General features: G+C 42.7%; 1 protein-coding gene across 1 annotated transcript in view; it reads right to left on the reverse strand.

Moving 5' to 3' along the window:
- RGS11 (regulator of G protein signaling 11) overlaps positions 1-12,170 on the reverse strand; it is a 167,236-nt gene that overhangs the window by 68,060 nt on the left and 87,006 nt on the right. The window lies entirely within an intron of this gene.

Genomic DNA, 12,170 nt, shown 5'->3' on the forward strand with positions numbered 1-12,170 from the left:
TAAAAAATGTTTTTCTTTACTGAACAAGCAGCAGTGCAATATTCCCTTACAAATTACCTCAACCATAGCACAAGCAACAGTAATGTAAGTTTTCCTTATCCACAGTGCCCACCACAGAATAGACAAAAAAACAAGAAAAAGCAGTGAAAATTTTCCCCTACCCATCCTCTTAAAGGTGCAGGAGCAGGCTGGCATTATTGGGGTACTGTAGAATCCACCATCAACATGTAGTTAAAGGGGTGGGTCCAATGGGACAGAGCTGCTAAGATCTAAGAACACTTAAGACAGAAAGTCACCTCTGAAGGAGGCAGCATCCTTTTAGAGTAGTGTCTCTTGAAGGGGAATCCCCTCACCATCATCCCACCAGTAGACCCTGCCCCCCTCCCCCATGGCCTAGTGGCATTCCTAACAAAGTAACTCCTACCCTGCCCCTACAGAGGCTGAAAATGCTGTGAAGGAAATAATCAAAGCTCCCAGAGGAGGAAGTCCCAGAGAGTTGGATCAACGGAGAGCACTAGATGTGGTGTATTTAAATTTTAGCAAGCCTTTGACACGGTTCTGCATAGATGACTAATAAATAAACGGAGTGCACTTGGTATGGGTCCTAAAGTGACTGACTGGGTTAGGAACTGGTTGAGTGGAAGGTGACAGAGGGTAGTGGTAAATGGAGCTCATTCTGAGGAAAAGGATGTTACCAGCGGAGTGCCACAAAGTTCTGTTCTTGGGCAGGTTCTTTTTAACATTTTTGCAATCAATATTGCTGAAGGGCTATCTGGTAAGGTTTACCTCTTTGCAGATGATACCAAAACCTGCAACAGGGTAGACACCCCTGATGATGTGGATATCATGAGGAAGGACTTAGCAAAGCTAGAGGAATGGTCTGGAATTTGTCCGCTTAGATTTAATACTACAAAATGCAGGGTCATGCATTTAGGCTGCAAAAACCTGAGGGAACAGTACAGTTTAGGGATGAAGAACTTTTGTGCGTGAAAGAGGACGAGGACTTGGGTGTGATGACCTTAAAGTGGCCACATAGGAAGAAAAGATGATGGCAAAAGCTAGAAGGATGCTTGGGTGCATGGGGAGAGGAATGGCCAGTAGGAAAATGGAGGTGATGATGTCCTTATACAAGACACGGGCAAGGCCTCATTTAGAATACTATGTACAATTCTGGAGACCACATCTTCAAAAAGATACAAACAGGATAGAGTCGGTCCAGAGGGTGGCTACTAAAATTGTTAGTGGTCTTCATCATAAAGCGTATGGGGACAGACTTAAAGATCTCAATATGTATACTTTGGAAAACAGGTGGGAGAGGGAAGATATGATAGAGACATTTAAATACCTATGCAGGATAAATACACAGGAGGCGAGTCTCTTTCAATTGAAAGGAAGCTCTGGAATGAGGGAAGTGGTGGAGATGAAAACAGTATCTGAATTCAAGAGAGCTTGGGACAAGTACATAGGATCTGTAAGGGAGTGATATGGAGAGCAGATGACACAGATGGGCAGACTGCATAGGCCATGTGGAGGGGCATAATCGAACGGGGCTGGCCATCTAGATGGCCGGCCCTGTAAAGCGGTATCCCAACCGTATTATCGAAACAAGATAGCCGGCTATCTTTCGTTTCGCTAATACGGTCGGAGCCGGCCAAATGTCAACATTTGGGCCGCCTTTAGAGATGGCCGGCATTGGTTTTTAGCGATAATGGAAACTAATGGCGGCCATCTCAAACCCGGCCAAATCCAAGGCATTTGGTCGTGGGAGGAGCCAGCATTTGTAGTGCACTGGTCCCCCTGACATGCCAGGACACCAACCGGGCACCCTAGGGGCACTACAGTGGACTTCAGAAATAGCTCCCAGGTGCACACCTCCCTTACCTTGTGTGCTGAGCCCCCCAAATCCCCCCAAAACCCACTGTACCCACATGTAGGTGCCCCCCTTCATCCCTAAGGGCTATGGTAGTAGTGTACAGTTGTGGGGAGTGAGTTTTTGTTTTGGGGGGGGGGGGTTGGAGGGCTCCCATTTACCACCACAAGTGTAACAGGTAGGGGGGATGGGCCTGGGTCCACCTGCCTGAAGTGCACTGCACCCACTAAAAACTGCTCCAGGGACCTGCATACTGCTGTCATGGAGCTGGATATGACATTTGAGGCTGGCATACAGGCTGGCAAAAAAATGATTCTTAATTTTTTTTGGGTGGGAGGGGGTTGGTGACCACTGGGGGAGTAAGGGGAGGTGATCCCCGATTCCCTCCAGTGGTCATCTGGTCATTTGGGGCACTTTTTGGAGGCTTGGTCCTAAAAATAAATGGACCAAGTGAAGCCGGCCAAGTGCTCGTCAGAGCCGGCCTTCTTTTTTCCATTATCGGCAGAAGCCGGCCATCTCGTAACCACGCCCCTGTCCCGCCTTCCGTACCCTGCCGAAACGCCCCCTTTAACTTTGGCCGGCTCTGCGACGGAAAGCAGTTGGAGCCGACCAAAATCAGCTTTTGATTATACTGATTTGGCCGTGTTCAGAAGATGGCTGGCCATCTCCCGATGTGTGTCGGAAGATGGCTGGCCATCTCCTTCGAAAACAAGCAGGATGGTCTTTATCTGCCTTTATTTTTCTGTTTCTATTACACAACAGTGACTCCCATGGGCGGGATTAATGGTGCTCACATTGTAAAAGAAGCCATGATCTGTAGGCTCACACTAATACTGTTGCTGCACTGAAGATTTATAGAGGAAGGTAATTTACAGAGGAAGGAGTGTGGGGTCTAAGTGTGGAAACCCCTCTAGCTGCTGTGAATGCAGTGGGAGAACCTCTCCTCTCACCATCATATATGGCAAATTGTAACATTAGGGCAGGTTTTAACTAGGATGAAAGCTCAGGTGTGAAGAAAGGCAAACCAGACCACATTAAAACATATATTTGTTTATCTGGAATTATCACCAAGGGGGTTGATATAAGATTCATGTGGTTAAATTCAGCTTTTTATCCATATAAATCTAACCAGTTAAAAAGCTGCCTCCCCCCCACCCAATGTGGCTAAATTCGCCAGAACAAAATTACGTGCACACAGCTTTAATCAGAGAGAAACGGTCAACATCAAGGTGTGCCTGGAACAAAAGTTTTCCAATTTAGCTAGTTAGTATGATAGTCCGCTAATCAGCTAAATGTGCCTCATTGCAGCCACATAAGTAACATTCTTAAATCTAACCGATTAAGTTTTGAGTAGTTAGGTTTAGCCAACCATTCAGCTGAAAAATTAACTGGTTCAGTTGATTTTTGGACTCAAGATAACTAAGGAAATGTATCCAGTTACCTCACCCACTCACCGGGTTCTTGAATATCAACCTCTGTGTCAAGTTTAGTTTTAGACGGATGGGGGTCAAGCAGGGTCATCATCAGGAGCCCCAGCGTTACTTGGGTCCTCTTGGCAAAGCTGAGTGATGGACCTGAGGTAGTGCATTAGGCTTCTTTGCACTGATCCCTGTCCTTAGTTTCTGCCTTGTGTCCCTGTGTGTCTAACAATGGCCCTGCCCAGTGTTTCCACCAGTTTAATGGAGGCTTCCTGGCACTCTGCCTTAAAAAAACTTCCAATCAAACTTCTCCCATGGGGACAGCAGATTTAATCTCAGCTTCAGTCACTGCTATAAATATCATGTCTGTCTGTGAAGTCTGTAAAGCGCCTAGTTCTAGTCTGGATTATTTGCCAAAGTCCCTGGGTGGGTCCAGTCCTGCTGGCTTTCTCTATTATGTACAGAGCAGGTTTTGTCTCTCTGATACAAAGCGGATTATCTGCACTGTCCCGGGGGGGGGGGGGGGGGGGGGGATCAGCTTTCCATCCTAACAGCTGCTTACAGTCATAGCGTTGCTGATTATGTATCCCGGGTTACAAGCAAAATACTTAAAAGGACGAAAAGCCTTATACAGAAGAGATGGAAAGAGAAAGAAGGAGAGAGGAGCTTTGTGCTGCTTTCCACACTGTGCGTTCCATCTATTTCTTTACATTCTGTGCTCACATGGATTTCAGGACTCCATCCTGCCTTGTTTCACCTCCGACTTCTGCCAGAGAGAGAAACATTGACAGTGAAGTCAGTACACAAACCACAGTATCCATGTAAGCACTATTGTTAGAGCACCAGGTCTGTACCTCTCACACCTCCCAATGCACCATAGTGCCTCACAAAATTCACCTTTCTCACACTATCCTCCTTCACTCAGGCAGCAACGTGCAATATCTACTTTCCTGAAGGAGGTATAAAGGATTTTCTTGTACAGTATACCTCAAAAGTTCTATCATTACCTAAGCTTCCCACCCACCATACCCCCAGTCTCCCCAATTTGCAGCCTACTCTCTCAGTACCACCCTGGAGTGCTTCCCATCTAGCTAAATCCGCTACTCAATGTCTCCTGACTATTTGCTTGCAAGGATAGAGTCATGGCACGAGAGGTAAATTTGACAGGAGCGAGTGCAACATCTAAGGAAATCATGAACATGTAGCTCTTGGAACCCAGAGACAGACAAAGACATACCCCCAGATTCTATATAGGCTGCTCAAAGTCGGGTGTACAAATTTTAAACTAATTAGTTAACAAAGAGTTAACAATCAACAATTGGTGCAGAATTCAGTAAATGGCACCCAAAGTCAGTCACCAGGAAGACCTGCACTAAACTAGTATTCTCCATAGATCATGTGACCTATGTAGAATACAAGGGGGCCCTTTTACTAAGCTGCAGTAAAAGGGGGCCTATGCTAGTGTCAATGCGTATTTTTGACATGCATTGAGGCCCCCTTTTACCACAGTGGGTAAAAGGCTGTCTTTTTCTGAGGGAAAGAAATGGCCGTGCAGTAAGTGAAACACCGTGTGGCCATTTGGGGGAGGGGGGAGCCCTTACTGCCACCTATTGAGATGGTGATAAAGGCTCCTGCATTAACCAGGCGATTACTGCAGGTTAAGTTCCAGATTGTAGCACCGGAAATGGCGTGCGCTAGGAGTGGAGACTACTGCCAGTTCTGGATTGGTGCATGGTAAGCCTGCAGTGGGCTTACCATCACTTAGTAAAAGGGCCCCGAGCTTAGCATGGATCTTGCACCTAACTTTGGGTGCAGCACATGCATCTGCCAAAACCTGGTGTAAATGCTGGCACTCAACTAATAGCAGTTGGGTGCACAAATGACATTGCGCCTAAATTCTGGGAACACCCTTAACCCAATACTGAAGAACACAAACTCTAGCTGGTATCATTCAAAAAAGCTGTGCTTCAAAGCATCATTTGGAGAAAAGCCCTCAGAAACCAAAGGCAAATTGCCAATGGTTTTGAACGCTATTACATGGTATGGACATACACGTAAATAGCGCTTGATATCTATCACTGGGCTGTAAAAACTCCAAAGAAATATTTTTGATTAAATTTTTTTGATTATGCTTTTAAAGATTAACCAAAATTCACTTCAAATAGCAAAATTATTGACTACTTCTCTCAGTGATATGAATTTCTAACATGAACGCATCATGAAAAAACTGCACTTAGCTTAATTCTCACTTTCCTGATCCAGCACTGTCACTTTTGCGTTCAACGGGGCCACCGTTTCACCCCACAAAAGGCTTCCTCAGGAACAAATGCTGAATAGTAATGCTGAAAGTAAAGAATGTGCCATTTTGTAACCTAGAACGCATTCTTTACTCTCAGCATTACTCTTCAGCATTTGTTCCTGAGGAAGCCTTTTTGTCGGGGTGAAACAGTGGCCCCGTTGAACGCAAAAGTGACAGTGCTGGATCAGGAAAGTGAGAATTAAGCTAAGTGCAGTTTTTTCATGATGCGTTCATGTTAGAAATTCATATCACTGAGAGAAGTAGTCAATAATTTTGCTATTTGAAGTGAATTTTGGTTAATCTTTAAAAGCATAATCAAAAAAATTAAATAAAATAAATCTCTTTGGAGTTTTTACAGCCGAGTGATAGAAATCAAGCGCTATTTACGTGTATGTCCATACCATGTAATAGCGTTCAGAACCATTGGCAATTTGCCTTTGGTTTCTGAGGGCTTTTCTCCAAATGATGATTTAAAGCACAGCTTTTTTGAACGATACCAGCTAGAGTTTGTGTTCTTCAGTATTAGATTACCTTTTGTTAACTCTAGCAGATACTGCAGTTTGTTTGTTCTTTGAACAGTATTTAAACACCTTTAACCCACCCATGCCACTCTCATGGCCCTGTCCCTTCTTGAGTTGAACACTTTAAAACGTAGGTGCACATGTTATAGAATAGCACACAGGGCAGATCCACACATAAATCCTAATGACTGCCAATTAGCACTAATTATAGATTGTTAATGCTTTGTTAACTAATTAGTTTAAGCACAGATCTGTGATCCCTGTCCAATTTTGGTCAACCTAATGCTGAGGAAGGGATCCTCAGGAGCTTAGCCTAGAATGGGTGGCAGCGCTGGTGGTTGGGAGGCGGGGCTAGTGCTGGGCAGACTTATACGGTCTGTGCCGGGGCTGGTGGTTGGGAGGCGGGACTAGTGCTGGGCAGACTTATACGGTCTGTGCCGGGGCTGGTGGTTGGGCGGTGGGGATAGTGCTGGGCAGACTTATACGGTCTGTGCCAGAGCTGGTGGTGGGAGGCGGGACTGGTAGTTGGGAGGCGAGGATAGTGCTGGGCAGACTTATACAGTCTGTGCCAGAGCTGGTGGTGGGAGGCGGGGTTGGTGGTTGGGAGGCGGGGATAGGGCTGGCCAGACTTATACGGTCTGTGCCCTGAAGAGGACAGTACAAATAAAAAAGTAGCACATATGAATTTATCTTCTTGGGCAGACTGGATGGACCGTGCAGGTCTTTTTCTGCCGTCATCTACTATATAACCTATGTAGAATCTGGTGGAAAATGTCTATGAAACTGAGGCTCTTAATTCCCAACAGCCCTGAACAGAATGCAAGAGGAGAGTCTGCAACTGGAAGCCAATGAGTGAAGCTTTTCCAATCAACCTGACGTCCAACCTTTTGTTTCAAAAATGGCCATTTGTTAAGATGTTTTGTGCTCAGTGCATATATCTTTTAGGACCTAATTAAAAAAAAAAACATCCAAGGGAAAAATGCATAAAAATAAGCCATTGGGATGTCTGGGGCCCAGCATTCTTAGTAGACTGGCCACACAAACATTCCAGCAGAGCAGTGGGGGACCCTAGAGGGCACCGCATAAATTTCACATCAAAGATCCCAGGTACACAACATACTGTTACCCCTTTATAGTGTATGGGGAGCCCTCCAAAACCCACCAAAAACCTACTGTACTCAACTGTACACCACTACAATAGCCCTGGTAAAAAAAAACATCTTAATTTTGTCCCTAGACATTTTCATTTTCTTCCATTATTGCAGAATAACATCTACCTTTTGGTGCCACACATGTCCTGCCCATGTCCCACCCAAAACACCCCCCCCCCCCCCCAAAAAACACCCCTTGAAATTTGGATGAATTGTGGCGCAAAGCATCTAAAACCGGGATGTCGAAAATTGCAGCTTGGATGTTTTTGAGAGAAAAATGTCCTGTCACTTTATGACATTTTTGGACTTTTTTTTTTGTTTTGTAAATGAGCCCCAGAGTGTAGTAGCTTAAGAAAAAGAGAATTACAAAGGTTTAGGACCAGTATTAACGATTGAAGTCTCAACCAATATTATGAAGAGAAATTAAATTTCTAATGAATGACTTTTACAAAGCTGTGCTAGCGGCTGCTGGTGTGGTAATGCCGACACAGCCCATTCACTTTGAATGGGCTGTGTTGGCATTGCAGTGCGGCTTTGTAAACAAGGGGGTTAATTTGTAAATATATTGGAATTGAAACGTTATCAACTTCTGGAAGTAGGTGTTAAACCACTTCAAGATCCACTTGCAAATGTTTTGTCCAAAAATTATTTAACATGACATCGGGTCTTTGTATTTTAATTGTTCTGAGCTACCATGAAAGGGGGGATAGGAGAAAACAATTTTCCCAGCTCCAAGATTCATAGCACTTGTTGGAATAATGTATTGTATTTTACATGCATTGCCTGTCACCAATTTTTTTTCTCTGTGATTACTCTGTGACCTCTGATGTGAATTACTTAGAGAGGTCACACCCATGCAACTTCCTGTGGGGGTCAGACACAGCACATGGAGCTCATGATCTCTCCTAAGCTGAGAGGATCTATGGTGGTGTGAGCATCCATTACCATCTAAGCACATGGAAAGAGCTGATAATCCAAATGTATAGTATTATGTATATATAAGCCTGTCTGAATATAATCTAACTACAAACTGTGAGTAAACAGATGTTTTGTTACTTCAACTTTAAAGTGACTCAGCAGTGAATTATTCTGGGGTGTATGAGAGAGATGAAGAAAAGAAATTAACATTTCTAAAGCTGAAGCTGTGTGTATAAAATCTGCTAATTATTTACTACAAATAATCCAACAAAAGGGTTATGGGCCCAGGGCCAGGAATTGAAAAAGAAGAGAAATATTACCAGGCAGTAAAAAAGCCACATTTTTCTCTTAAGTTTTAAAAGAAAGATTCAGTCTGTCTTTAGGTCTGTAAATGAAGCCATTGAAGGGCAATCTTTTGAACAGGCAGCATCAAAACTGAGGCAGGAATGCATAATTAATGATTCTGAGGAGAAGTGTTCTCAAAGTCAGTCAGAGAGAAATGAAACAAATTTCTTGGCAAAGAACAGAGGAAGGCGGAGCTATGGGAAAACTCCACCCAAGGGCAAGCTGATTTGCTACTCATGTGGAAAGGAGGGACATGTATCTAAATGGTGTAAGGAAACACAAAACACTCCCTCTAGCTCACCTAAGCCAATGGAACAAAAGAATTCTCCAACCAGGAAATGTATGAAAGACAATGATAAACATAAGGGCTTTCTAATGGCAGAAAAATCTTTGACTATGGTAAATAATAATTCAAATGAAAGTACTTGGATTTTGGATTCGGGGAGCACATGCCATTTAACCAATTGTAAGGATTTCTTTCAGGAAATGTGTCCAGAAGAAGGTATTCTTAAAACTGCAAACGCAGGGACTGCTAAGATCCAAGCAAAAGGCATTGGATTCTTAAAATGCAAAGTGTCTAATGAAGTTAAAGAAATTCCTGTAAGTGATGTCTTGTATATTCCCCAAGCAGTTTGCAATATGCTTAGTGTATCTACATTAGATAAGAAGGGATTTGTGATTCATTTTGAAAACAGTAAGTGCACAATCTCTAAAAATGATGAAGTGTATGCTGAAGCTTTTATGCATAATGATGTTTATAAACTGAGCATTTCAGGTGAAGCCTCACATCTGGCGCAAGTAAGGAAGAATGATGGTAAATGTAGTCTGGAAATCTGGCATCGCCGCCTGGGACATCGTGATTTTAAGGTGATCCAGGATCTTTACAGTAGGCAACTAGCCACAGGCATTCAGATCAGTGCAGATACTGGTAAAATGGAGAAATGCATAGACTGTGCTACTCAAAAAGGTGTGAGACCCTCATTTCCTGCATACACAGGAAATAGGAGTAATAAAGTACTGGACTTAATACACAGTGACTTATGTGGACCGTTTAATATCCCATCATTGGGAAATAACAGATTTGTGCTAATATTCTTGGATGATTTCTCTAGATACTGTGTGGCCTATTTGCTGAAAGAAAAAAGTCAAGTCACAGACATGCTGAAGAAATATGTAGCCATGGTGAGCAATAAATTTGAAAGAAAACCAAAGGTTCTTCAGACCGACAATGGTGGTGAGTTCACTTCACAAAGCATGCGCACATTTCTAGAACAAGAAGGCATTCAGCATATCACAACAGTAGCTTATACACCAGAGCAAAATTCTGTTGCAGAGAGAAAATTTAGGTCACTTGTGGAAATGACCAGATGTATGCTGTCAGATAGCAATCTCCCTAAAAGACTATGGGGGGAAGCCATTCTCACAGCAGTGTACCTACAAAACAGAATGCCAACTGAAGGCGCTGAGCGCACACCACATGAGACATGGCATGGTAGGAAGCCAAACCTGTCACACATAAGAACATTTGGAAGTACAGCATATGCTCATGTACCAAAGCAAAGAAGGCATAAGCTGGATTCCACAACAGAAAGGGGCATTTTAGTTGGCTATGCTCCAGGACACAAAGGATATAGAATTTTGAATCTGAAAACTGGCATTGTTGGCATAAGACATGTTACATATTTTGATGAAAACAAAAGGGTTGATAAAGGCTGGATTATCCCAGATGAGCCTTATCATCCAGAATATGAAACTAGAACCATAATAGACATGCCAGTGTATATAAATGCCATACCAAGGCAGATGTCTGAAAGCAACTCATCTGTATCTAACGAGGAACAGGCAGAGGAAGCAGACACAGAAAGGATCATTGAAGAAGACAGTACAGTTGGAGAAGGGGAATCAAGTGGAGAAGGACTCTCAGATTTAGAGGATGCGGAAAGGTCAGACCAACCTGTTGTCAGACGCTCATCCAGGGAAAACAAAGGTGTTCCACCCCCAAGACTGTCTTACCTAACAAAGTCAGCAGAAGCTCAAGAGCCCTTAACATGGGATGAGATTGAGAAAATGCCAGCAGAAGAAGCTGCTGAATGGCGTAAAGCTGCACAAGAAGAAATTGATGCATTGCATAAAAATAATACTTGGATTCTTACAAAATTACCTCCTGGCAAGAAAGCTATAGGATGCAAATGGGTATTCAAGTTAAAAGGAATGCACAAGGAAAAGTGGAAAGGTATAAAGCCAGATTAGTCGCAAAGGGATATCTTCAAAAATATGGAGAAGATTTTGATGAAGTGTTTGCACCTGTAGTGAAACACACGACAATTAGAACACTTCTGAGCATTGCAGTCTCAAAAGGCATGCAAGTCAACCACATTGATGTGAAAACAGCATTTCTTCATGGAGATATAACTGAAGACTTGTACATGGAACAGCCAACAGGTTTCATAAATACAAAACAAAGACAGCTAGTGTGTAAATTAAACAAAGGTCTTTATGGATTAAAGCAAAGTGCAAAATGTTGGAATGACAAATTGCATGAAATATTGACAAATTTAGGATTTAAGCAAGGTGAAGCAGATAAATGCTTGTACACTAGGTGCAGAAATGGACAATATGCATACATTTTAGCTTTTATTGATGATCTGCTCATTGCAAGCGAAAGTGAGCAAGAGTACAAGGACATTGTAAAATATTTAAACCTGAATGTTGAGATAAAAGAACTTGGTAATGTGTCATACTATCTTGGTATAGAAATTGAGAAACAAAATGATGGTTCTTATCTTCTAAGCCAGAAGCAGAAAATAAATGAGCTTATTGAAAGTTTAGGTATGCAAGATGCCCAAGTTGTAAGCACTCCCATGATCACTGATTTTCTGAAGGATGAAACAGTAAGAGAACCTTTACCAGATAACATCCAATATAGATCAGCCATAGGTAAGCTTTTATATCTGACTACCACATACAGGGCTGATATAGCAAATGCAGTAGGAATTTTGAGCAGAAGGGTCAGCTCACCTACCAAATCAGATTGGACTGCAGTTAAAAGGATGGTAAGGTATTTAAAAGGTACCATTGATTGTAAATTAAAGATTTCAGCCAATAGTAATCCAAAACTAATATGTTACTGTGATTCAGATTGGGCAGGGGATCATTCTGATTATAAATCCACAAGTGGATATGTGTTTATGTATGGAAATGTACAAATTTCTTGGGCCAGTCATAAACAAAGTATTGTGAGTCTGTCTTCTACAGAAGCTGAATATGTGGCTGTATCAGAAGCATGCAGAGAACTGATGTGGATTGAAAAACTTTTGCTGGATTTTGGAATAGCTGAACAGAGACCAATCCAGATAATGGAAGATAATCAGAGCTGCATCCGACTGTCACAGAATGACAAGGTTCAGTCACGCACCAAGCACATCGCAACGAAATACCACAACGTGCGAGAGCTGGCGAAAGAAGGGGTCATCAGTCTACACTATTGTCACACCAGTGAGATGACAGCTGACATCATGACCAAACCGTTACCCAGAGAACGTTTTGAGAATCTGCGAATAAAGCTTGGACTTTGTATGAATAAATAATTGCATGACAGTTATGCATGAGAAGGGGTTTGTTGGAATAATGTATTGTATTTTACATGCA

The sequence above is a fragment of the Microcaecilia unicolor genome, chromosome 8 (assembly GCF_901765095.1).
Source record: "Microcaecilia unicolor chromosome 8, aMicUni1.1, whole genome shotgun sequence".
Taxonomy (NCBI): domain Eukaryota; kingdom Metazoa; phylum Chordata; class Amphibia; order Gymnophiona; family Siphonopidae; genus Microcaecilia; species Microcaecilia unicolor.